A 27223-nucleotide genomic window follows, 5' to 3' on the forward strand; every position below is an offset into this window, starting at 1 on the left:
ATTCCAACCCTGTTGGTGCTGGCTCAGCCCCTTAGTGGTGTAAAATCTCACGCCTGGAGTCCTGTGGGCTCCTGGTGCCAGCTGCAATTTTATTGGTGGTCTGTGACTTCAAAGGCCTCTCCCCCTGCACTGCTGAGATAGGGGGCTGCAGAGCAGAAGGCCTGTGCCCAGGGCACCAGGGAATTCCCCCAGACCTGGACCCATTCCCTAGCCTGCCCTGCCTTTTTCCTTTATAGTCACAAAAGTCACATTCCCGATTGACTCCGTGATCATGGCAGATGGAGAGGAACTGCTCGTAGAGGAGACTGCTTTCACGGACCTGTATGCCCCAGTCTGCAGGCAAGATGCTTGTACCAAACATCTGTTCAATGGCCCAACATTCCTTCCTGCAGCAACTCCTTCAGCAGTGAGCTGCGAGGCTGGGCCGTGGTCTGGGTAACCCTGGCACCCACCTGACTGTTCTGTGCCTCGTCTATCAAGGGGCAGGGCAGCGGCGGGGGTTGATACCAAGGCCTGGCTGACTGCTTCCCCATTCTTTGGAGGCTTAGAAGAGGCCAAGTGTGGCAGAACAGGCAAAAACGTCTCTCAGCGGCAGGGACTGCTCTGTCCACCCTGCAGGTGTCCGTCTCCAGCAGTCCTGAAACTCAGTCAAGTGTTTAAGACACATGCTGGGTTTGGACCTTGACGCTGACATGTCCTGAGTGTGATACCTCGGGAGAGTTATCCACCCCGTCTGTGCCTCAGTTTCCCCATAGGGATTAATTAATGCTGGTGAGACACCAGACTGGTCGCTGGCAGCTGGCAGATGGTACAACGTGCCTGCTATTCTTACTAGTGACACACAGAAGCCTCATGTGGCTTGCTTACCCCATACCAACAGGTCTGACTGTCGGTACAAGGTACAAGGTACAAGGTGGCAAGTTCCTGGTTTTCTTTCCTTCTCCCCACAACACACAAGGACACACAGACACACGCCAGCCTGGTGCAGTAGCAAGAGCAGCCCAGAGGCAACGTCCTGCTAAGTGAGGCCGGGTATAGTCCTGAAGTCCCTGCAAAGCCAGCCCCACTCATTTCTAAAGAGCGGCTAAGAATAACCTGCTTCCTGGAGTGGTAGAGAATTCACATGAAATTTAAGTAAAGCTGCCGGTCAGTGTCGGTGAAGCTCAGTGCTCGCTGCCTATGGTAGGCATGTAATGAATGTTCTAGTTCTCACAGCCGGGCTCTCGATAGCTCAAAAGACACTTGCTGGCTTGAGGCTAAAGAATCTGTCTAGACTGGGAGCTCACGGGCCCCACCCTCCACCCCAGGCCACACCTTCCAGAGTGGCCACACTTCCAAGGCACTTAGACCTTGACCAAGAGGGGTGAACCCCTTAAGGGCGAGGACTGCATCTTCTCCCTCACACTTGCCAGCAGCTGGTCCGGCTCGGTACAAACAACACAAGGTGTAAGCCCAGCAAAATTGACCCTGGCTGTCTGAAATCCCGTTCAGGAGAAAATTATTGAGAGAAAGCTGAAGGAAGCAAAGCTGTTCTCCACCACAACCCAAGTCTTGCAGGAGATGGAAACTAACAGGGATGGAGACCTGACAGCAGAAAAATACAGACCGTTTTGAAGTCTGCCCACCTGGGAATCAAGCCACATTGAAAATCAATAAGGCACCAAGGCCGGGAGCTCGGGAGCCGACTGGATACCTGCTTGGGCCTCCTTTAAAGCAGGGAAAGCTTTGAAGTTGCAGATGACCAATAAAAATACAACTGGTATTTACAGCTTCAACTCCTCCTGCCTTTGCTTTTCACCGAGTTGCTAAAGCTGCAGCCAGTCGCGCAGGCTGGAATGTTGGCTCAGAACCACAGGGCCCATGCTGTTGACAAGGACAGTGGTTCCTGGCATGCACTGGCCAGGGATGGGTGACTAACTATAGGCACGCTGGCACCTTCCCAGGACAAACCCTGTCTTGGGTTCTGCGGAGGGAGTGGCTGAGGTCCCCGAAAACACTTTAGTAAGGTCAGCTGTGTTAGAAGCTCAGTCCTGACCAAGACCAGCCACAGGGAAGCCTTTGTTCATATGGGCTATCCACATCCCGGCTCATCTCCCGCCTCACGGTGGCCCTCTTTGGACCTCTTGTGACACCAGGAGAAGGATCCATCTGCAGAATGACTCCCTCCCTCAATGGTGGAGCCATCAAAGCAGAACAGGGTTAAGCGACTAAGACTGTTACGAAGGCAACAGAAGTCAGAGCGAAAGGGTGTTGGAGCCCTGGTCGCAGCCCAACACCGAGGCCTTCCGGTGCCGAGGTAGTGGCTCTTCGCGCTGCTCTCCTTATCTGCTTGTGGCTCCTTGGAAGCTCTGCCACCCTGCTCTTCGCTCAGTACTCAGATAGCAGGTTCCCGGAGTCGGGGCTCTCGGTCTGGTCAGGGAGACAGGACTCAGAGCCATAAAACATCCAGGAAAAAAAAGCTACGGAGCGGTCTTTGAATGGAAGATATTATATATTACAACATGGACGGGCAGCGTCAGGCCTAATGACCAAGCTGAGCTAATGTCAATAAACAGAGAACTATTAGGAAATTCATTAATCAAAGTCTTGTTTATACTCCTATTTGTCAACCCAATTATTTGTTTGACTTGTGGCCTCCCAGGTTTATTACGGTCTTTTCTGTCATCAGCAGGGCTGGGAGGCTGGAATTTCACACATAGGTAGGGACTGCACTCCTCTTAGGTATGCCGTCTTGAAGAATCAGAGCTCTCATCAGGGGCCAAGGTCTGTCTTCAGTCAACAAATAACCGTTCTTTGTAATCCAGTGGCTCACTGGACCTTAAATTAATTGATTTGCTAATCACTGTTTCCTGTTTCCAGAAGTTGACCTCTGAAGCACTCTCCTGCTCTTGGGGGAAATGTCATCAGGAAGAGAATCCAGGCTGAAAACACAAGAGCAGGGCAAACAGGAGGCAGGGTGGGGGCTCGCAGCTCTCTGAGGACACCTGGGGCTCTGCCCCACCGGATTTGGCCCTTCCAGAGCCATCTTTCACAGTTTCCCTCCCCGTGCAAACCCCACCTCTATGCCTCTCCTTCCTGCTCACCTGGGTCATACTCCCCCCTCCCGCTGCCTTTTCCTAGCCCTGGCCCAAATGTTATGCTCCTCCGAAGACCTCCCCTGACTGTCAGTGAGCTGGAAGGAGTATGCCCCACCTCTGGCTCTTGAATTCCTCAGTCCCAGAGACTGTCTCTGCTCTGTTCCCGCAGCGCCTTCCACATACAGCTCTGTGAGTGGTGCATTTCAGCTGGTAACCAGTGCTCAAATTCTGTAAAGACAAGCAGGCCTAATGTGTCTCACAGCTCTGCCTCCCCTCCTTGGCCCCGCCCCTTCACTAACACATAGACACACGTGCATGTACACTCGCACATGCACACATGCAATGCTGGCCCAACAGGGGGTACTCTGCTGAGAGCAAAGGTAGCTGTTTCATTAGGGGTTTGCCTCCCCCCAGACCCTATGGTGTCACTGTGATGGCCTTGCTCATGGGCAAACAGAGAAGGAATATCACTTTGGTAAAGAGCAACTGCCTCCCCTACTTTCATCTTCTAAGTTGAACTAATTTCTAGGGTTTCCACCTTCTCAGAGCCAGTGCTTCCTGTTTGGGAAATAAATGTCAAATGATTTCTCCATTCGAAGTGACGGATCACAGTAGGTTTCTGGGTAGCAGACAGGAGAGCCTGCCTTGTAAAAAGTAGACGTTCTTTATTACTTTGAAGGGAAAAGGGTGAAGGGGAGTGGGGAGTGGGAGGAAGGGTCAAGTTTCTCCAGAATTACTCAGAGTAATATCTGTCCTCAGCGGCCACCCTATGAATTCTGACACATCTCAAAAAGTGGGAGTCTGGAAAAAACAGTCAAAATCTCTTACCTCCGCAAAAAGCTACTGTGCAGTATGTTCCTTTGTGGTTCAGATTGTGTGTGTGTGTGTTTCAAAAAAAGAAAAACTGAACCATCTTGGAAAAATCAGAAAGCAGATGCACCCATAATTGAACTTGGCAAGGGCAACAGAAACCTTGTTATAGGTGTTACAGGCCCTCCCATCCTAATTAATCTGGGGCGTGGAGAGGCTGTGGGTTTCTCTGCGCAGATGTGGGGGGTCAGAAACCGTGGGGGAGGCAGGAGATTTAGGAGTCCTGAGACCTTTCTGGAAACGAAGGGTCCAGGACTCTCGCCCAGCCCTGTCATGGACTCCCTTTCCTGGCTTGGGAGGCTCCTGTCCAGTCCCCCGAACTTGGCCGTCTCTGGTGGGCGCTGGGCTGTGGGGGCCACCAGTCCACCAGAGAGGGGCCGCAGCGCTGCCTGGGCCAGCCCCGCGCCGACAGCCTCGACCCGGTGGCGACTTTTACTATCCGCCATTTACCATTCTGACGGGAAAACAAATTTAAAACACCTGGAAATTTATGTCTCTGATGGGTCGAGTTGCACTGTTCCATTATATTAAATAATCCCGGCTGGGCGCTTCAAAGGCTGCTGGCCTCCGGGAGGCGGCCCCTCCGCGGGGCCTTTGTTAATAGAGTGGGCATCTTGAGCGCGCATGCACAGGCACCCGCATGGGCACCCGCACCTGAGCCCACTCCCGCACCCGCACCGGCTCCCGCACCTGCACCCGCAACCCTGGTGGCGCCGCACCTGCGCCGGTGCCCGCACCTGTGCGGCCTGGGGCCAGATCCACCAGCGGGGCCTGCGCTTAGCTCGCGCTTCAGAGCACCTGCCTCCCTTTGCGTTCACTGTGACCGTGGCTTGGCCTGCGCTCGCTATTCTCGCCATCTGCACCCAACCTGGCTCTTCAAGTTGAGGATGCTTTTCTTACCCTGTGGCTCCCTAGCTCCCGGGACTCTGACCCTAGTTTCTTGCGCTGTGTAACAAGAGTTGGTGGTGGGCAGCTGTGCATGGTGACCCCCATCCTGGCTGCCGCACCCTGCCCCCGGGCATTTAACCCTCCCTGACATTTAGCAGCAAAGAGGGATTTACTCCCATAGGTCATAGAAGCTCTAAAGGTCAAGGTGGGAACGGTCCAGAGAGAAGACTGGGGGTGGGAGGAAGAACCAGAAGGCTGGCTAAGACTGGGTGGTCGGAGGGGGTCAGAAGAAGCTGTGGAAAAGGTTTAGGGGGCATATGGGACCCAACAGACCTTTTCAAGGCTGCAACAGTCAAGAGCAGCACTGATAGGGGGAGGGGAGGGTGTTTCAGCATGCTGGGACCGTCCAGAAAAACGCCTTCACCTCTGATGCTGCCTGCATGTGGTGCTCAGGGGTGAGCACTACCTGCCTAGAAGCTGGGCAGGAAGGACAGTGAGTTGTGCTCAGAGTCTGATACCAACAGATTGGCTCATGGGCTTACACAAGTTCTCCCTTGGAAACTTCCAGAAAATACTAAAAAAAAGGAGGGGGTGAAAGTGGGTTCTAAGATGTTCTTGCTTTGGGGTGAGGGCTATAAAGTTTCTCATGGTCTCTTGCTTCTTCTTCGTAGCACTACTGAGAGGACCAGAAGGGAAAGTTTCCTGAAAACACAGTTGTAACCCTAAGGGTATACAAATGAGGTCATATTATTGCAGTTGGGAACAGGGAGCTCCAGGAGGCTGGGAGCATCTTGCTGCCATAGCAGGAGAGGAACTGGGAAAAGGTATTTCCACTCCCAGCTTCTTCGCTGTCCAGTCTCCCATCCTGCAATAAGGCAGGGCCCGCTCCTTCCTTCCTAATATCCCCATATCCCTCTAGGGGTCTCTGCCAAGGCCTGGCTCCTCCCTAGCGTCCCTATTGCCATGCAGTTCGGCCACAGCACCAGGGCTTAGAGAAAATTCCAAGACTGGCTTTTCTTAGGACAACCGAGCAGTTTACTAAAACAGGGTTGCTCACTGGTTTTCCAGCGGCTGCCACATGGCTATAAGTCACTCATTGGCCCACATGCAGCAGAATGCTTCAAAGTTGTGAGTCCCAGACTTGGACCTGCCCTCGCCTAACTGTGGCCTCAAAGGAACATGTTCTGTCACTTCCTCAGTCTTATCACTTTAGAAATGAGGGCCCTGGGCTGCATTCTCCGCAGCTCTTATGTTCCCATCAGTGGTTCTGAACCTTGGCAGCACAGTGGAGGCATCTGAGGAACTCTGAAACCACTGCCGGCCTGCACCCTGAGAGAGTCTGATCTGATTGGGCTGGGCTGGAACCTGGCGAGTCTAATGTGCAGGCAAGGTTGTGAACCCCTGTGCTGGCTGCTGTGAGGATTTTATTAGGCAAACAGCAAGTCTACATGGACTGGCCCAGGGACCAGAACTCAGTGGTTCAAGAGGGAGCTCCTAGGAGGTTCATTTCCTCTCCTAGAATAAAAAGCCCTAAAGGTGATATTTTGGTCTCTTTTCAAATTATGGCACTAAAGTTTAGGCCACAGTGAGGCCACCAGTAGTTCTCTATAAGGCGGCTAAGAAGAAGTGGGCCCAATCCTGGTCTGGGTGCTGGAGGAGGTCACTGGCCACAGAAATTGTCGACTACACTCTCCCCCATGTGTCTCCTGGGCACTAGAGGATGGTAGCCAGAGAGGCTCCTCCATTGCCTTACCCAGACGCCCCCCCCATTGGAGGGGCTTCTGAACCCCCGTGCACTCAGGTAGCATCCCTGATGAGAGGTGTCACTTGTATGTGTGGTCAGTCATCCCTCGAGGCCTCGAGGGAACCTGAGAGCTTTGAACTGGTTTGTCCCACCCACAGTGCTAAGTCAGTGTTCAGAACAGGCCTGTGAGAGAATGTTGCTAGAAAGTTCCTCCTCTGTGGACCAGGAGGGGAAGGACTTGGGGAGCAGTGAAAAGTTCTCCATCAGAGGCTTTCAAAGAAATGCTATATTAACCCTTTCAAGGATACCAAATGGCAGGTGTCAGAGCTCAAAGAGGCCTCCAGGGAGCACCTGGTCCAAGCTCTCCCTACCTGCTCTTACGGCCAGGTCACCTCTGCAGGAAAAACCCACAGGAAGGGCTGGTGTGGTGTTGCCCATCAGTGCATGCTAATGAGATAGGGTCATTTCCAGTAACCCAGACTCTACAAATGGATGCAACTGATATGACTGGAAAATTTTGCTTTCTCAAGTAATAATGATAGCCTCTCCCCCTTATTGCTTGCCTTGATTCCAGTGTGGCACTGCATGGCCCCTTGAGAGAAGTAAGGCCGGTATTAATGTCCCTGTTTTCTAGGTTAGACACCTTACATAAGCAATGCCAGGGCAAAAAAATTCTGTAAACCAGATCTCCAGAGTATCTGCCATGGTCTCATCCCCACCTCTAGCTACGATCAAGCTTACACCATTTGCTACTTGAGAAATTTTATTTGTAATTTAAATGCATATGTTGTGTTTCTAACTGTAACAGATAGAAAGTATGATCTAGAATTCTGTTTAAAGTTATGTTCCCAACATAAAAAAAAAAAAAAAGAGTGTGAGCGTCACACTCAGAATAAAGTAAGCTGTATCCAATACATCCAAATGTTAACTACAGTTATCTATGGACTGTGAGGATGTCACTGACTTTCTTTATTTTACCTTTCTATATATTTTAAGATCTTTAAAAATAAGCATGTGTTAATTTTGAATTTTAAAGCCAGATCTTTTAAAAATAGAGTTTTGTTTCCACAAACTGTGCAAGAGTAAACTTCAACCCAGCCCCCTCGCCCCCCCACTACGTCATTGTGAGTTTCAAAATGGCACCAATCCAGCTGGGAATGGCAATTACCAAGGGAGAGCCTGTGGTTTAGCACCCCAAGCAAAGCCCCACATTAATGGCTGTTAGCCATTACAATGGCCGATTTCTCAGGGATCACTCTAATTAGGATCTTCTCTATGGCTTACAACACCAGCCCTCTGACTTCAGACAAGGAGCATCTGTGGCACAGCTGGAGCAGCTGGGTTGGAAAATCAATCACTGCCCAACAACTGTGCAACTGATGGCCCATCAATCAGAAACATAAGGCGTCCGCTCCATTTATAAAACACATACATTCTCTCGCGAATCTGTAAATGTAATAAGCAGCCCCAGCACCATGGCCCTGGAAAAATGGCGGCATCTGTCCTTTCTGCCTGTAGAGAATCCCCGACGGGCACCACCAAATGAAGCACCACGACTGCAAGAGCTCCAGAAGACCCCTGTCCCAGGCCTGCTACCCTTAGAGGCCCTGAGTCCTCTGGACACCCATACTCAGGGTTGGCGCGGAGATTTTTATGGGCCCGGACAGCCAGTTGTGCTAGAACTCTGCAAGAAGGCAGCATTACTTCAGGAATTTCTCAGAGGCTTTCTAAAATGGCCATTTCCTCCACCCTTTCTTTTCTGTTCTCCTTCCTCTCCTCCTTCTAACCTTCAGACGTTTCAGGAGAAATGTCTTTTCCTTTGATCATGGTCAGGCGATAACCAGACCTATGGGAGTTCAACACTTAGCCAGTTCCTGGCTGGCCCTAGAACTTCCGGCCCTGACGGCTCCCAGGGAATGCTCCCTGAATCAATCCCAGGATCCTCCACCTGCTTTGGTCTAAGGAAAGGAAGGTCAAGCTGCCCTGGCCGTTGCTTCAGAAGCCTTTCTTACCCTCTGCGACCAAGGGGCACACATTGGTACATGGGCAGGAGGGACCCTTTTCCCTGTTCTGAGAAACGTAATAGTGGTCTTACTACAGGGTCGGAAAACTCTGGGCAGCAGAATCAGACTGCCAAACCACATCACGCCTTGGGGTGAGCTGTGAAACGACGGGGCAAGAAGCATACAGAGAGCAGTTATTGAACATTGACATGTGCCAGATGGAAGAGTGATGGAACTTTTCTGTATGGTTCCCCGGGGAGGGATGAACCTCACTGGGAGAAGCTAAAGGGGGACGGATTTCAGGTTGGAAAATGGGAGAACAGAGCTATGCAGAGATACAAAGGCTGCCTTGCTGGGCAGTGGCTTATCCTCTCTGGAGGTTCAAATGGGATATGGGTCTCCCTGACGTTAGAGCTAATCACGCAGCAGGGATGCAGAGGTAAGATGTGAAGATTATTTATTTATTTATTTATTTATTTGGGGGGCGGGGGAGAGAGAGAGAGAGAGAGAGAGAGAGAATGAATGAGCACAAGCGGGGGGAGGGGCAGGTGCAGAGGGAGAGGGAGAAGCAGACTCCCTGTTCAGCACAGAGCCCAACATGCGGCTCAATACCAGGACTCTGAGATCATGACCAGGCTCCACAAGATTTTTTTTTTTTAATTCTATTTATTTATTTGACAGAGAGATTGAGTAACTGGGGGAAGGGGCAGAGGGAGAGAGAGAGAGAGAATCTGGAGCAAGCTCCATGCTCAGCATGTAGGGCTCGATCCCATGTGGAAATTGATCCCTAGGACCCTGAGATCACAGCCTGAGCCAAAATCAAGAGTCAGATGCTTAACCGACTGAGCTACCCAAGCATCCCTAGATGTGAAGTATTTTAATGATGAGGTTTCTAAAATTCTCCATGTTTTAGCCATGTTTCTCTTCTCTTACATCCTTCAAGCACTTGCTGACATGTTCCAGATCTTCTTAGCAGATGCTGTGTCCCATCCCTGGGACACATGTCCCATCCGAGGACCAGAACCCACATGGAAAGACAAGAGAGTAAATAGGCAGCTCCTCAACTCTTGCAGGAGGGAGGGGCCTAAAGGTGCCCCACGGAGGCAAAAGAGCTGCATCCAGAGTCATGGTCTGAAACCAGGGGTTGGGATGGGGCTTCCCTACCTATGGAACGAGGTGGGGAAATAATTCTCAGTTCTGCTCAAGGCCCTGGTTTATTGAAGAGGCAGGGGGACCCGAGCCTCAGGACAGAAAACCTGAGCCACAGGCAACAGGTCTGGGACTAGACAGGATTCCTGGGACCCTGCTGGGAAACAAACAAACAAACAAACAAAACCCCAGCAAAATAACCTGTTAAACAAAGAGAAAGAGACAAAAAACAAAACTCCATTCCAAACAAGCTTGCAAGCAAAATTCTAAACCCTCAGGAAAATAGAGATATAAAATAAAACTAAAATCTTGGAAATATCACTGATGAAATAAAACATTTAATAGGAGAAATTCTACATGGGATACAGTTCAAGAGAGAAGTGGGAAATTGGAAGATAGCACTAAGGTATTTGCTCAGAATTCAGCATAGACAGAAAAAAGAAAGTTTACTTAGATAAACGAAGTTTACGAGAATTTGAGGATATGCTAAGAGGTTCAAACTTGTATTTAGTAGAAGCTCCATAAAAATGGGGATTTTCGGGGCGCCTGGGTGGCTCAGTGGGTTAAGCCTCTGCCTTCAGCTCAGGTCATGATCTCAGGGTCCTGGGATCAAGCCCGCATCCGGCTCTCTGCTCAGCAGGGAGCCTCCTTCCCTTACTCTTTCTCTGCCTGCCTCTCTGCCTACTTGTGATCTCTGTCTGTCAAATAAATAAATAAAAATCTTAAAAAAAAATGGGGATTTTCCAAAATTGAAGAGCGATGGAACGTCGTCACCGAGCACAGACCAGTGCCGTCCCGCCTGCTGCACAAGGAAGCAATCACATCCCTGAAGCACAGGGGAAACTGAGTCTGTCTCTTTCCTCCTGCAGGTCCCAAGTCAACAAGCGGTTTACCGAAGCTCTCAAAGAGCCATGGGAACTCTTTCTGGCATTTGCGATGACCACGGAATCCTGAACTTCTTTCTGTCACTGAAATCCCTGGTTCCCAGAGAAACGGGGCTTTGGGAGGGTACTGGGTCCCTTCTCTTGCTACTGCCAATTGTTGTTTTTCTTTACTCTGTAACCTTTGGTTGTTCCCACAGTATGTCACTCTGGAAAAAATATGGAAATGGGGCTTTCACATGTTTGAGACAGAGAGCAAGCTCCTGTTGGAAAAAATGAAATGTCCGACCTGGAGCCCCAAGGCTGAGTCAAACTTTCCACTGAATCAAGATCGCTGCTTGCAACTTGAGAGGCAAAATTAAGTTGTAATATTCCAGCAAATAGCTATAGCCATTCAGAATGCTACTCCTGGCTCCTTGGCTGGATCGCAAACCAATGCAGAGGCAAATTTAATTACCTGTCAGGAACTAAATAAAAGGTTTGCTTCATCTGATACTCCCAGTGTGTAGGACCGCTATGAAAACAAGCCTGACGCTCAAATCGATTTGCTGTTTACAGAGGCCCAAAGAGGCGCCCAGACATACCAGTGGGCTGCTTGAAGCTTTTGGAAGTTCAAACATTCTTTAATGCACTTGTCCACTGTTCCCTCTTCTTAAGCTTGGCTCAAAACCACTGACCACTCCCAAGAACTCTTGCATCTATTCTTAAAAAATATCCCATAATCTTTCCTTTCAAAATGGCCCGTGAGGCAAGACCCATCCCATTATCTCGTCTACACCAGAAGGCTCATCTCTCCCAGACAGGGGCTTGTTTTCTGCAGTCGGCCTCCTATCCATCAAGACCTCCAGGCTGCCTTTTCCTCCCAGCAGCATCGTCCATCAGTGAGTCATGGGAGAAAGAGTATTTTGGCACCAAGAGACTTCGGCGAGCTGAGTTAAGTTCACATTTGTTGCTATAAACCTCAGTTTCTCCAACTACAGCATGGGGAAACCCGCCCTACAATTTCAGGGTTGTAGCAAAGCTACATGTGAGGATGGGTATTAAAAACCTGGACCAATGTATGGAGGTGTCATTTCTGACTAATACATATTGTGTTATTTTATTGCCTGGTCTTGGAGGGCCAGAGGGCAGGGAAGGAGCAATTTCTCTCTTGGTGGAAGTTGGGAATGGAGGCTGTGAGCAGCACACTGAGAACAGAAAAGGGGCTGGGCCAGACAGAGCACAGAACAGGGCCTGTGGTGTGAGCTGGGCAGGAAAGGCCACAGCTCCCCTCCAGGGCTTTGCAGAAAGACATCAACCCAAGGGCTAGTGTGACAGAACCCACCCCATCGTGTGCTGTGCCATTATGGCTTCTGCTATTTCTTCCCCAGGAGCCTGGAGGACTTTAGGGAATGAAACGGGCTCACTGTGTCTTCCAAGGGACCTGGAAGAGAGGTGAGCCTGGAGCCACTCCAGAGAGTACAAACCTGGGTCGGGCTCCTCCACCGTGGGTCACTGGGCCAGGTGGGCAGTTTTCAGTCTAAGGGCCCCAGATTAGGTGTGAAGGCCCCCCCATCTATCCTTAAACCCTGACACCCAAGCACTTACCCCACCCAGCCCAGCTGCCAGCATCAGAGGTGCTCATGCCTCTCTCCAGACTCCTTACCACCTCTTCTCTCCCGGTCCTGTGGAGTTCCCAGACAGACCCCGGCAAGTGCGTGACACATCGTGGTTGGGACCAAAGTCTACAACACAGTCCCCTCTGCTGGCCCACCTGCCACTGGAGGGGGACGCACAGGGTTCCCCATCTTCCTGCTTTTGCCCTTGGTCTTTCACAGATCAGCTTAAAGGGCACCTCCTCTGGGAATAGCTCCTCAACCTCCCTGATCGCCAGAGAGCTCTCCCCCACCTGTCACCCTGTGCAGAGCAAACGGGCAGGCCTACCGGGCTCTCTTCAGCTGTCACACTCTACTCAGAGTAACTCCGGAGACGAGGAGGCTCAGGCCAGCTCCACAGGTCTGCAGCCGTGCCTCCCTGCCTGTCTCCACCTCCAGAGACTTACCAGCACCTGGCAGGGAATTGGGGTAGATGGATGGTGCTGGGGACCCCACTGGCCACCCAAGAAATGTTCTCCTCCCAGCACCTCAGAAGGGGCTGAGAAGAGCCTTACTCCTCACCTTGAGAGGAGCTCAGACTCGGGGAGGCCTGCTGCCCCAGCACAGCTGGCCTTTTAGCTGATGGTGGAAGAGCTAGCAGCTCTTACGGGTCATTCTACCAGGAACAGGAAAAGAAATATGCTCCCTGCCACATGTTTAATGATCTGATTATCAGGAAGGAACCACATTTCAAATTTCTCTCTGTGGTGTTTTTTTATTTTTTTTTTTTTATTTTTTTCTAGGCAGTGCTAATAAAATCTCTAACCCACGTGGCAGCCCCACTGCTCATCAACTATTAGCTGCCCTCAGGCTGCACCAGTCTGTTTATATTATAAATAAAGTCTGAAATATGCTGCTTGCTCAATGCAGGCTCCTTGGGGGCCCAGCGGGGGTGGGGGGTGGGGAGCTGTGCCAGCCCCTCCCTGCTCCCTCCTACCCTTGTTGGAGGAAGGACGGCCCAACAGAGGCTTTGCCTGAGGCCAGCTCCTTTGGACGTTAACAAACCACTACAAGGATCTGCGATCCATCCCTGGAATCCCGGTTTAATTATTTAGGAAGAATGCTTTTGCTCCCCCTAAGCTCTGCGGCTCCCCAGAGCCAGCAGAATCATTGTTTAATGCTTATTATTGCCGCAGGCCCCTGGGTACGGTGTGGCAGAGACCTCATTTCAATATTTACCACTTAGATCACTTAAGGGCTGTCAGCTTTAATAACATTTTATCAATTGGATACTTATATTATTCACGGCTTCATAAAAATAACAAGACCTGCCTTGGCATTTCAATCATACCCGGGCTAATTTCAGTGACTGCTTAGGGATTTCGTTTTTATTAACACTTAGATCCAACGTGGCTGCTTCTCTTCCTGAATGCATAGTGCCTGAGGTGGCCACTGGACAGGCTGTGGGGAGTGGGCCACACAGCTCTCTGCCCTGGGCATGTGGTCAAGGGGAGGTACATAGCCAACACACCAAGAGGCCAGGCAGAGACCCCCTCCCCAGTGATGACTCACTCATGGTCGATGGGGTGGCGCAAGGCTCCATCCGTGGCAAACTGCTCTAGCCCCTCACAGTCTGGTTCCCATATCACCTCCTTCTGTCCTGCCTAGGCTGCAGCCACAGTGAATGGTCTCCTGGGCTCCACAAGGCAGCCTTCTCTTCTGCACGGCTTGGTCTGGAAAGCTTTTGCTCTGAACTTCCCAGCAGAGCTCCCTACAGCCCTCCGGGCTCACCTCCAAGGCCTCCTCTGCTTCCCAAGATCTTGGGGCGCAGGCAGTGCTTGTGGTGTATGTAGGTGACTGTGTTTCCTGGCCCTACTGGTCTCCCTGCTCTGATTCTCATGTCCTTTTCTCCCACAGGGGCCAGAGTCCTGCCTTTCCTGGAACCACCAGGCTTTGCCCTTCTGGTATCTTGGAGGAGCATAGCATAAGCCTCCAGACTTTTCCTGCATTTTGTTCTCTGAGAAAAAAGTTGGCAAACCCTCCTTGTCTCAAAGGTGCTTGCTATCGCCGGTAACTGCAGGGTAACTAACTCCAGGACTCACGTTAATTGCTCACCTTGGCAACCACCCCAGAGATGTCACCCTCTGAGAGGAAATACCACTTGGGCAGTGGCTGTCCCATCTTCAGCGGCTCTTGGCTCCCATGGCTGCCTCTCCTTGCTGCTCCAGAGCCTTCTGTCCTTCTTTGGTCCCTGATGCCCCTCAATTTTACTGCTGTGGCAGCCTCTGCCCCTTCCAGTCCATTCTCTCCACAGAGGCCACAGTCCTTCAGTGTCACTCTCCTGATTCAAGCTTGTCCGCGGAGTTTACTGCTCTCAGAACCCGATGCAGAGTGTTCCCCTTCACACGGGCCAGTTCCTGCCCTGGCTCTCTGGCCTCCCCAGGCAACCCTTACTAGGCTCACAGTCCTCTGGCCCCTCTGGAGATAAGAACCACCAAAGCTTTTTCCTTGCCCAGAGCCTACAGTACACCATCATCCCTGGAATGCCCTTCTCATTGCTCATTACATGCCTCACACGAGTCTCTGCTTTGCTGTCACCAAGAGAGACCTGCTACGATGCTCCCTCCAGCATGGGTTTCTTCTTCCAGCCCAGTCTTCCTTTCTCATGGTCCCCACTGCTACCTCCACGGAGTGATGGACCACAGCATGCAATGTTTAGTAAAACTTTTTTTTTTAAACAAAGGTTGGTTTGATTTGCTCTATTAACTCAGAGACTATAACTAACATAGTAGCTGCTCAATAAAAATATGTTGAATCTATGGCCATTGGGGAGGGTACATGCTATGGTGAATCTATGAAATATATAAGCCTGATGATTCACAGACCTGTACCCCTCGGGCAAATAATACATTATATGTTAATGAAAATAATAAAAATATGTTGAAAGGATAGATGAATTTATCCATTCCCTTCTATTCATTCCTTTACAAGAAATTCCCCATACTTAACAACCCTCCCTCTCACATCATCTTAAGTATACAGGTAGCTAGATAAAGGGACTCTGATTCCTATAAGCCACTCATGTTGCTGGAAAATGCCCAGACTAGTACTCATAAGTCACAGACAGCACAGGACCAGTGGTTAGAGACACACACTCCACTTCCCAAATCTTTCTGTACCTCAGTCTGTTCATTTGTAACCTGAGGTTAATAATATCTGCCCAATATCTGGGCAATAATAAAAATGCCCAGACTAGTGCTCACAAGTCACAGACAGCACAGGACCAGTGGTTAGGGACACACACTCCACTTCCCAAATCTTTCTGTACCTCAGTCTGATCATTTGCAACCTGAGGTTAATAATATCTGCCTCCTAGGATCACTCTGGGGACTAAATGAATGAATATACATAAAGAGCTCAGAACAGTGCCTGGCACATAGTAAGTGCCCCATAAATGTCAACTACTCTTACTGTGAGTTCAAGGTGACCTCTATTTGCCACAGAGAAAGCTGACTCCTCTCTCCATTACATGTCCACACTCTTTACTGCAGTTCTCTTGGGCGACTGACTGTCATTCACTGCTGAGCCCAGCGAAGCCCATTCAGAGAAGCTCTGACTCCCTTACTTTCATAAATTGCTGTGAAAGGCCTTGGGATGAGGACAGGGTGGAGACTGGTGACTCCTTGTTGCTGGCTGACCAGGCCAATCACATTTGGGGGAACAGCCTTTCCTGTAAGAAGATGCTTTTCGGGCACCTGGGTGGCTCAGTGGGTTGGGCCGCTGCCTTCGGCTCAGGTCATGATCTCGGGGTCCAGGGATCGAGTCCCGCATCAGGCTCTCTGCTCAGCAGGGAGCCTGCTTCCCTCTCTCTCTCTCTGCCTGCCTCTCCATCTACTTGTGATTTCTCTATGTCAAATAAATAAATAAATAAATCTTTAAAAAAAAAAAAAAAGAAGATGCTTTTCATTCTTGCCTACTACATACAGGTAGACTCTCTGGGTCCCTAGAGAAATGCTTATTCTTTGTGATACTCAGGGGAAGTCAGTGTCTCCCTTGGAGATAAATGGGTCAGCCAAACTACTCTCCCCATAGAAGGGCTGCCACATCTGCATGTCCCGTGGAGTGGAGGCAACTGGTGCTCCTGGAGGGATGGGAAGGGAAAGCCTGGGGCTGTTCTCTGGACATCCCAGCAGGAAAATGAGAGCCTGGTCTGCCGCTCGTCTCCCACGCTGGCTAGAGTCCTCCAAATATAGGCAGCTATTCCAGAACTGCCAGGCTCCATTTGAACCCCATAAAATGTACTTGATTCCGTCAGTAAATGTGTCTATTGCTTGAAGCCTCTATTTCTTTTAGAGAGATGTTAAATGCCTCCCAGGTGGTGGAGCTGCAGGGTTCCCGTGTCTCTGGGGCGCTGTGTGTGTGTGTGTGTGTGTGTGTGTGTGTGTGTGTGTGTGTGTTATGTGAAGTAAGACCTGTCCGTTTTGACACAGTAGGCTGTCTGGGTTCTGTCCTCCCAAATGTTCTAAATTGCAGGCAAAATTGCCCTGACAGAACCTCCCACTGGCAGACAGTGTCTTTTGTTACAGGCGGAGGTGTTGATCCTTCTCTAATCAACAGCTTAATTAGGTCTGCGGAGATGAAAGAGTCATTTTTACTTTGGGAGCTAATATTTATAGACAACCCTCTCCCCAGTCCCTGCATTGGAGGTGTTAACAACTTGAGGGCTAAATCAAATAAAAATTATAAAACTCATTTCTCCACTCTCCAGAAATCACTGGCAAACTCAGACAGAACTCTCCAGACTGTGAGCTGTCCCACAGAGCAGTTTCACTCATGGCCACAGAGCCCAGCCTAGACTTTGGCACACAGAGGGCACTCAGGAAGCATCTGTTCAATTTTGAAATGTATGACGGTGTGTGATGGTTTTCTTCTCTAGTAGGAATCTCTACAGCTTGATGGTTAAGAGCTTGGCTTTGGAGTCTGACAGACCTGGGAATAAATACGAGCAGCTGCACCACTCAGCTCTATGACCTTGAGCAAATTTTTCAACATCACTAAGCCTCAGTTTACATGGCTATAGAATGGGACAATAGGAATACCTGATTTATAGGGCTGTTACCCTTAAAGCCTAAGGCACAGTCTCAGGCACAGGGAAGCCCTTTAGTACTGGCTTCTAGGAACAGAGGTGGTGTCAGGAAAGGTAGAGGTGACAACTAGATCGCAGAGCCCCTACTTGTGCAGGAAGGTCTCCTGGTCAACTTTTAAGCTTTTAAGCTTTTAAACTTTTTAATTTTTAAGACTGTTCTATTCTGTTAAGAATGTATTAAGCTCCCTCAATAGGGAAATGAAAATCAAAACCTCAGTGAGATACCACTTAACACCCACTACGATGGCTGTAATCTTTTTTTTAAAAGGAAAATGTGTTGGCAAAGATGTAGAGAAATTGGAATCCTTGTACACCGCTGGTGCGTATGTTCAACGGTACAGCCCCTGTGGAAAAGAGTTTGGCAGTTCTTCAAAAAGTTAAACATAGAGTTACCATATGATCCAGCAATTCTGTTCCTAGGTACATGCCCCAAAAAACTGAAAGCAGGGACTTGCACAGACACTTGTCTACCAGTGTTCATAGCAGCCTTATTCATAATAGTCAAAAAGTGGAAACCAGCCAAATGTCTACCACCTAACGAATGGAAAAACAAAATGAAGTAAACCTATCAATGGAATATTATTCAGCCATAAAAAAGGAACAAGATTTAGTACATGCTACAATACAGAGGAGGCTTAAAAACATTATGCTAACAAGCCAAACACAAAAAGCCATATATTGCATGATTCCATTATAGGAAATATCCAGAATAGGGATCTCTACAGAGATAGGACACAGATTAGTGTTGTTCTCGTTACTTACCTCCCCCCACACACGTATAAGGTATAGGGAGAGACTGCTAATAGGTGTGGGTTTCTTTTTAGGTGATGGAAATGTTCCGGACTTAGTGGTGATGGTTGTATATCACAGTGAACATATAAAAGACCAGAGAACTGTACACTTTAAAATAGTGAATTTTATATTACATGAACTATATCTCAATAAACAAATGAACAAAACGATCGTATTAGGCCCCCCCGCCCATCACCCACTCCTGCTGCACCACATGCCAGGTGCACGTGCCCTGCGGGCAGCCACCTTCATCATCTTGTTTTCTGGGAGTAGAACCAACCAACACTTTCTAAGGTGAAGCCTCTACATTATAAAATTTTTTCTAACACTTTTAAGAATTTGCAAATCACCTTCCAACTTGTTCCCTTACACCAGCCAGGAAGACAGGTATTATCATCACTGTTATGCAGATGTAGAAACTGACATTCAGAAATATGAGACAACTTGGCAAAGATTGCCTAGTTAGTAAATGGAACATGAGCCTACCAATTCCAACACCCTCTGTATTCCCTACCCACAATCCACAATTTGACCAACAGTGCCTTCAAATCTTCATAATAGTGAGCCACTTTCCAACAAGAATCCTGACTACCTATGACTTCAGCCCTCCACCTTGTCTACATGGGTAGCATTCCTGACTCTGTCAGTTCCGGGCATCCATGGTGCAAACCCCACAGGTCAGAGACACAGAGTCACCCGATTCCCATTCTACCCAGGGAATGGTTTTGCCCAAAGCATGAGTCACTTATCCAGCTGCCAGGTGCTCACCCAAATGTTTTTTGACATTGACTAAGCACCTCAAAGCAACAAGCATCAGTAAGGAAGTCCCTGTGTTAAGTTGCTTCTGTCTCCTTGCTGACCTGTGTAATTCCTACCCCTTTTGGAAGAAGGCTTCTTGCATAATTCCAAGTACAGAGATGAATTGGGGGTTGGGAGCATCCACACAGCGGTTCAAGAAGAAAAGGACAGGAGTGAAGAAGTTGAGAAGAGTGAGGAAGGCTTTCTATTCCAGATTTTGGGATAGGGAGTGAGAGAAAAGGAGGGAAGAGAAACCAAGGGATAGAGTGGAGAATATGCAGAGTGTGTGGAGGGAATCCTGAAGAACCCAGGCTGCCGAGAGCGAAAAGGGCAGGATGAGGCTGGGGGAACAGAAGGGAGCCAGATTTAAAAGGCTATGGGCACCAGGGTAGGCAGGGAGGCCACAACAGCAGGCAGCAGGAGCCACTGGAACTTCTCGAATAGGGGCCTGATGAGACATCATATTAGTCTCCATGGTACACATTGTCCATATGGAAAAGCCATTAAAAGGAAAAACACCTGCTCATGGGCCTCAGCTGTAGTTTCTGTGGGTGGCCAAGAAAGGCTTTTTTAATAATCAAGTTAAAGAGTGTTTCATGAGGAATAGAGCTAAAGGAATCAAAAACTTTTGAACAAAAACCATGAGATGTTTGGGAAAGGTCATGAAATCCCAGTGCTCTCTTCTTTATTTGACTCCCCTGGCATCTCACTAGAGTAGAAGCTGACCCAGTTCAGAACTGGTCAGATTCAGTAGATACAAAGGTAATGGCCTTATCCCTCTTTGTGTAGCCACACCAAAGCATTGCTTCTTAAGGCTGAATGTGACCCTGAAGTCAGTGACGCTTACGTGTAAAGTTGAGGTTCTAAAATAGCACCCTTGCTAAACTGTTATCCAGTCTCTACTTGAATAGCCAGAGTGACAGGGCTGTCACTGAAGACTGGACAACACTCTCTGTCTTTAGAAATATCTGGCTTTTAGAAACTCTTCCCTTAGAAAGAGTCAAAATCTGACTTCTTGTGAACCCCCACTCATGGAACCTATTCCACCTCTCCGGGCCACTCAGAAATACCTCATGACAGACCTTCAATGTTTTACCCACTCTTCTTTATAGTTTATAGTCTTATCTTCTTTATAGTTCTTACATGACACCAATTTGAAGCTCGAAACCAACCTAGTCATTTTGCTCTTTTTTTTTTCTTACCTTTTCTTACAATTCATTTTTAGAGAAGGAAAAATTTGTTACATCCCATAGCATGGTCATGCACGGATGACAGCACCAATGGGGACCTGGGACTAGACCCCTCAAGTGGGCTCTAGCAGATTCTTGGAGGAAGTCAAGGATAACAGCAGAATGTGACATCAAATGGGTATGGAAACAGACCACACCAGCCATCAAGGAGTCAGTTCAACAGAGAGGGGCTGAAGGGAGATGTCCCCATAGGTCTAGAGATGGATGTCCAGGAACAATGATACCCTAAAAGCCAGGTAGGGAGTCAGTACTCAGGAAGCGGTATAGTGTATGGCCAAGCTTCAGGCTCAGATCCCTAGTCTTAGGAAGACTGCAGTTCTGGGAAGGCCGTCAGTACAAGGACAAAGGCACAGGGAACTGAATGCCAGATCTGGGTCTATGTGGGGGCTTGGTGTGGGCCAGGCTGCATGCTACCTGTGACTGACTGGTAGAGACTCCAAGGAAGCTGCACTGAACAAGATTCTGGTTCCTTTCTGCTTGCGCAGCCTCATCTCTGCCCGTTTTGCTCTAGGCAGGCTGGGCTTCTCTGGATGCCCTCCACACGCTCTGCACCTTTTCCACTCTTCTCCTTGGGTTTTTCTCTTCCTCACTTTCTCTCACCCCCAATCCCAGCCTTCTGGAATGGAAAGATCTTCTCCCACTTCTCAGCGTCACATTCAGCCTTTACTGCTTGACCTAACCGACTGGTTGCCCCAACACCTGATTCATCTACAGTCTAAGATTCTAAGACTGCTTCCCGAAGAGTTTCATGACTGATTACCAATGTCCCTCCAGGCACGGGAGGGAAGATTAATGACCTGAATGGCAAGGATTTCCAAACTAGCAACAAGGTCAGCTGCTAGACCTGGGGCCTGGATCAGAATGGTACTTGGGTTCTTGAGTCAAATGGTACCCAGGCTGTTGTACCAGAGCTCTTCTAACTCCTCCTGCCAAAGGGTGGGATGGACAGAGCAGACTGCGACACAGATGAACCTGTGTGGGTGTGGGTGTGGGAGAGAGAGAGTGGGACAGCAGGTGGGCCTGGTCAGTCACAGCCTTCGCCACCCCCACCATCCCCGAATCAGGCCCCCTCCGAATTGTCCTGATATTCAACTTCTCAGTTTAGGTGATAAAGGTATGCAGTCAGGAAGCACTCAGCAGAAACAATTTTTATAGTGAACAGAAAGAGAATTCCATATGTTTCAGGTCAAAAAAGGGGGGGGGGAGTGAAGTGGAGAAGGGAGATGAAATGAGGGTGAATAGTAATAGAGAGAATGACTTCTAGAAGAGTAACTGGCAACATATTTCAGACTCCTTTATGTATATTTAAAAGTCTCATATCACTACTTGGAAGGTAACCCTGCTTGAGAAGCCTGTAATAGAAACTGGTCGGGTTTTCTCTGAATGACTTAATTGTAAAAAACCCACATTCCTATGAGGCACAGGAAAGTCAGAGGAGGCCACCAGGATGGACGACGGCAAAGGAGGGCCAGTGTATCCTGACATGTGTGGAGCCTGTCAAGACATTTGAGTAGGATTTTATGCAAATCTAATCAGCTCCAAAATCAAATCACAATTATTTAACCCATTATCACTGGCCAGAGTAATGCTGGGCACATTATTCTTACCAGCCCTCACCTTGTCAAGACAAGGAAGAAAATGCGAGTGTTTACTTTTATTATAATACATCCTGTTATGAACCCCACTGTTGTTAAGTGCATGCAGCACCTTTAACTAAAGAAACTAATTGCAAGCCACTTTCAATATCTCTTGTTTTTTAATTTAATGCCCTCAGAGAGATATAATTGGGCTGGAGGGAAGAATTTTCACTGAAGTCATGAATTTGCTATATAAATACAAACAAGAAAGAAAGCTAATACAGTAAGGGAATATGGGATTAATTTTGAAATTGTCTGATTAGTGGATTGCTGCCCATCAATAATTGCCTTATATTTTCCCAAGGCCCTCTCTTTATTAGAGTCTGGCACTGCATCTGCCCACAGCCTGTCAATCAGCCCGTGCAGCTGGGAGGGTCTGCAGAGAGACCACAATTGGAAGCCTGCTGGGGCGCCTTGTTAGACAAAGCAATATATCCCAGACGTGAAAACGCTGCCATCTTAACTCGGCTGCTAACGTCTTTACACTCAATCCTCCTGTGTTGGAGTGGGACCTCGCTGTGACTAGGTCTGATTTTTTAAAAGGGAAAAGAGAAAGACACAATCGCCTCTTTACACGTTTTTTACAGGTGGGGTCTCTGCTGGAGTTGGAGGTCAAACCTCCCCCCAACTCCATCCCCCACCTCACAGCGGCTGAGTTGCTCGGTAATGTCGTTAGCAAAAGCTATGCAACAGCTGGAATTTCTAAAGCAGCATCAGCGTCATGGGAGACAACTAAACACGCTTCATACACTGAAAAATTAAGAAAGATAATCAGAAGGGTTACGAGCAAGTGTGCAGATGGTAGGTTTCTAACTTAATTAATGCTTAAAATCTGGAATGTTCCTCAAGCTCCCAGAACTTTTCCTATCTATCCTCTCCAGGCCTGATGATCTCAAGCCTTAAAGACTCTTGATCAGAGAGTTGACTGAACTCACCATAAACATCTTTTCAAACCACACACACACACAAAGTTGCAGCTCTGCTAATGATATGTTTACACCATGTCCATTTCCAGAAATATTTATGTCTCTCTATCTTGCCAGCAATCAGTCAAAATATACAAAAATGGATTTGCCTGTAAAGATGCTTCATTTGGAAGACAAAATATGATGATAATAAGACAAAGATGGCTCAGAGCAGGCTCGTTTTTGTTTTATCATCTATTGTTTTCCTTTCCTGTTTGGTAAACTGAGCATTTGTTTTAAATTGGGATTTCGTTCTTGTGAGGTAGGAGATAAAATGATCTGAAGCCAAGCTCCTTGGAACACCAGGATGGGTTTATTAGCTACTGAAGTGCAATTGCCTCTCAGTGTCCAGGTCCTGGCCCTGCCCCACACCCAAGACTAATCTTGGCACTATCCTCTATTCGGCATGGTGAGCATGTGTCTGCCCCTTGGCAGGATGAGCAGCCCTCTAGACACAGGTGCTGAGGTCTAAGGACAGAGCTAGACTCCATGATGCCCTGTGCACCACGAATACCAGCCCTGATCCACTGAGTGGCACAAGTCTATGCTGACCATGGGAACCTTACCAAACCATGGCTTCCCCCTCCTTCTACTTTCCATGATGGGGCTTAGTCTCAGACTTTGTCACACCTCCCTCCCTTACTTGTGTCTTCCATCCTGGGAGACCAACAGGAGCAGGGAGAGCCTGATGTTGGTGCTTGGCCTGCCCAAATCACCTGGCGTGCATACCTTGGCCCCCCAGGGCACACATTAGCAGGTGCAGAGGCTACTCCGAAAATGTATCTCTTCTTTTATTAGGTGGGAATGCAGATACAGCGTTGTGGGAATGCAGACACAGCGTTGTGGAAATTAAGGGATAGAATGTGAGTAGAAGCACTTTTGAAGCTATAAGTCCCAAGCATTTTGCCAAGCAAGGGGATATTTTGTTACTAGTAACATGGAACCTTTTAATGACTCTTCATAATAGTGCTATGGAGGCAGCGGCCTTGGCCAATTGCTTTGCTTTAGAGGAGCCACCAGTTCAGGCCCCTGGAACATGATAAGCCCCCGTGGGTTTTGCTCTGCATTGTGCCATAGCAGATCCACACAAGAATGTTATACCTTGATGCCCTCCCTCGTGTTATGTTTGTGGGTTTCAATGGCCTGGCTTGAGTTTAACTTCCTGGAGGGCAAGAACCACATTTTATTCTGTATTTTGCAAATGTTCATAGTTACCTGTCAGTAAGATTAAGTGAGTGAGTGACTCAGGGATAACCAGTGGTTGGAGAGATTGCAAAGGGTGAAGTTGAATTATACAGAAAATAAGCTCTTGAAAATCAACATGTGTGAGCCCCAGCCAGACTAGCAATATCCCTTGCCTGTATTCCCCAAAGACACAGATGACAGAGAAAACTAAGAAGTCACAACATATTCATACTCTCTTGCTAAAACAACCCAAGCAGCTCTGGGTCAAATACAAAATAGAGAGATGATACTATAAGTGGGACTGAAAACCTCAGTTTGCTGCTTCTAGATCCAAACAGATGCTTGGGATCTAGAGCTCCTGCTGAAAGAAGGAGAAGGCCACCAGGGCCTGCACCAGGGGATGGGAGCCTTAGCCACCAATATATATGACTGGTTCTGGTCTGGGAGGTTCAGGAAACCAGGTGGAGGAGATGCTGCCCAAACTGCTTGACCAGGAAGGATCCACTCAGCATAGCTCTTCTTCTTCTTCTGCTAAGTTTATCAATGTAGGGAGTGCTCCCTGGAGAGCTCCATGGTTCTCTCCTTGGACCTCTTCTTTTCCACATCTACACTCATTCCCTGAGTAACTCTACCCAGTCCCTTGGCCTTAATATTATCAAAGTCCTGATGATACCACTGTTTACATCTCCAGACTCAACTTCTTCCTCAGCCAAATGCTCACATTTCTAATAAATATCCCGCAGTTCCCATGTCCAAACACACCTCTTGATTCCTGTCTGTACCAGCTCTGCCCACACTTCTCCTCCTCTCAGTAAATAGCATGGTTCACCCAACTGCTCAGGCCCTAAATCCAGGAGTCAGCTCTGAGTTCTCATTTTCCCTCATATCCCACATGCCGTCCTTCAGCAAGTTCTGTGGGCTCTGTCTTCAGAAGATATCCTAAGTTTGATGACTTCTTACTACCTCAATCATTATACCAGTGTGCAAACCTGCCAACATTTGCGTGAGTTGCTACAGCCGAGTAGCGGGTCTTCTTGCTTCCATCTTGTACCCTCCACACAGCAGTCATACTGAGGTTTTAAAATCAAATCCAACCGTGTCCTCCCACCACTCAAAATCCTCTTCTAGCTTTCCCTTGTGCCTGAAAGACCCCAAATCCCTACCACAGTTGCAACGTCCTCCCTGATGCCTCATTTCCCGCCAAGCCTTCTTTGAGCTCCAGCCACTTGGGACCTCTGGCTCCGCCTTGAACCCATCACCCTGTTCTCTGCCTCCCCACCTCCTTGGTGTTCTTCTCCTGAACTTCTGCATACTGCCCTGCCTCATGTCACTCTAGCTTCCACCCAAATGTCACCTTCCAACGAGCATCTATCCTATCTAGGGATCACGCATCCTTGTCACTTTTTTCTTCCTTTTTGCTGCGTTGGTCTTCACATTAACCACCTGTGACTCTATGTGTATCTTGTTGTTGGTATCTCCCTAAGATCCATGAGGGCAGGAATTTTGTCTCTCTTGTTTATATTCTCTCTCTAGTGCCTAAATTGTGCTGAGCGCATTAAAGGTATTTAATAATATTTGCTGCATGAGTAAATCAGTGAATGGATAAATATATAAGCTATAAGCTAATACAATGTTATTATCCTCATCATCATATGCACATTTAAATGAGACTTCACCAAAGGTCCAAGGAAACTGAAGGAAAGGCTTGGTATATGGTGAGGGAACACCAGTTTTGAGGGCCGCAGAAAAGAAGGAAGAACGATCGTCAGATAAACTCATCTCACGGAGGGCCAGACTCATGCTGCAGGATGGGCCACTTTGGAAAAGGTTTGTGCGGGGGTAGGGGGTAGGAGGAAGACTTAGAAGCAGTGATGGGAATTCCCTCATTCACTTCAGTCTTCCTCATTGTTCATGCACGATGGGCACGATGGGAAGTATAATTCCTATAATTTATAAGCAAACACTGCTTGGAGGCAGGAGGTAAAACCAGGTCTGTATGAAGGGAGGACCTGGTACTTTTTGGAGTATACTGGATCTCCATTTCACCCACCAACAACCATTGATCCAAGGTTCCCTCCTCCAGCTGGGGCTTAAAGAATATCGCACGAGTCCACTTACATTCTGAGGTCTTTAAAAGTCTACAGACATGTGCACTAGCTTGTTTTAAAACAAATGGTATCACCCTTATTCCCCAGTGATTCTCACATCAAAATGCGGGTGGGGGCGCACAGGGGAAGGAAAGCTCTGAAGCAAAGCCACTCTCTAACCATAAGGCCAAAGCCTTGCTAGAAACATGACTGATGATGTGATAAGAGGGTGCCCATACCAAACCGAATGCAAAACAGGAATTCCAAGGTAACTGATTGTATATAGAGGACTAGGTAACTGATTGCATATTAAGAACATAGTTTCCATTTACTCACTGGGAACAGAACAATCTGTAGCATAAAAGGAGAGTAAAATTTGGCAGGGCTCACAGTGAGCCTGTGAGGAGGCATGAGTGGAGAGAATTCCTAAAGGAGATCCTAACTTAATCAATCACTTGAAGCAGGAGGCAAGAAGCTGCCTTCAGAAATAGATCAAAAGAGCTGTATTGGTCCTGGCGTGCACACACCATATCAATCTCTGGCCCCAGTGTGCAGGGCTCCAGGCATCACCTCAGAAGCGTGCCCAGAGCAGCCTGGTTTTATTTGTAAATGCACAGGAATGGCCTGAAACACAATCCCAGAGCAAAGCTGATGGGGCAGGGCCATGTGTAGTAGAAGTCAGGCCCAAATGGAAATTCCCTCAGATTTCTTTTCTTCCTGATTTCATGCCTGTGGAACATACACTAAATCCATCCTCAAACTGACAAATTAGTGGGGCCCATCTAAGAGACAGAAAAGGGCCTGAGGAAGGGAAGAGAGGCCAGGGCTGGCTTGTGCCAAGGACAGAGGACCCACCTCTCTGGCCTGTATCTGCATGAGCTGGGCTCCAGTAACCCGGGCCTGTTGCTGAGGCTCGGTGTTCACTGGGGCCACCAGCCAGCCTCTGTTCACCTAACTCTCTGCACTGAGAAGCAGATAGAGTGATCTTTTTTATTTACACAAAAGGGTCACTTTGTGGTCTACCTTGCTTTTCTCACTTTATACTACATGTTGCAGATACTTCCATGTTAACTTTGGTCCCATTAAAGAATTAAGTCCTAATACTCTGAGGTCACAGTGTATGTCACGAATTAACTTCTTTCCTTTGCATCCAGAATGATAGTAGTCATGTTCCTTA

The sequence above is a fragment of the Mustela nivalis genome (assembly GCF_964662115.1).
Source record: "Mustela nivalis genome assembly, chromosome: 8".
In the NCBI taxonomy this organism is placed as follows: domain Eukaryota; kingdom Metazoa; phylum Chordata; class Mammalia; order Carnivora; family Mustelidae; genus Mustela; species Mustela nivalis.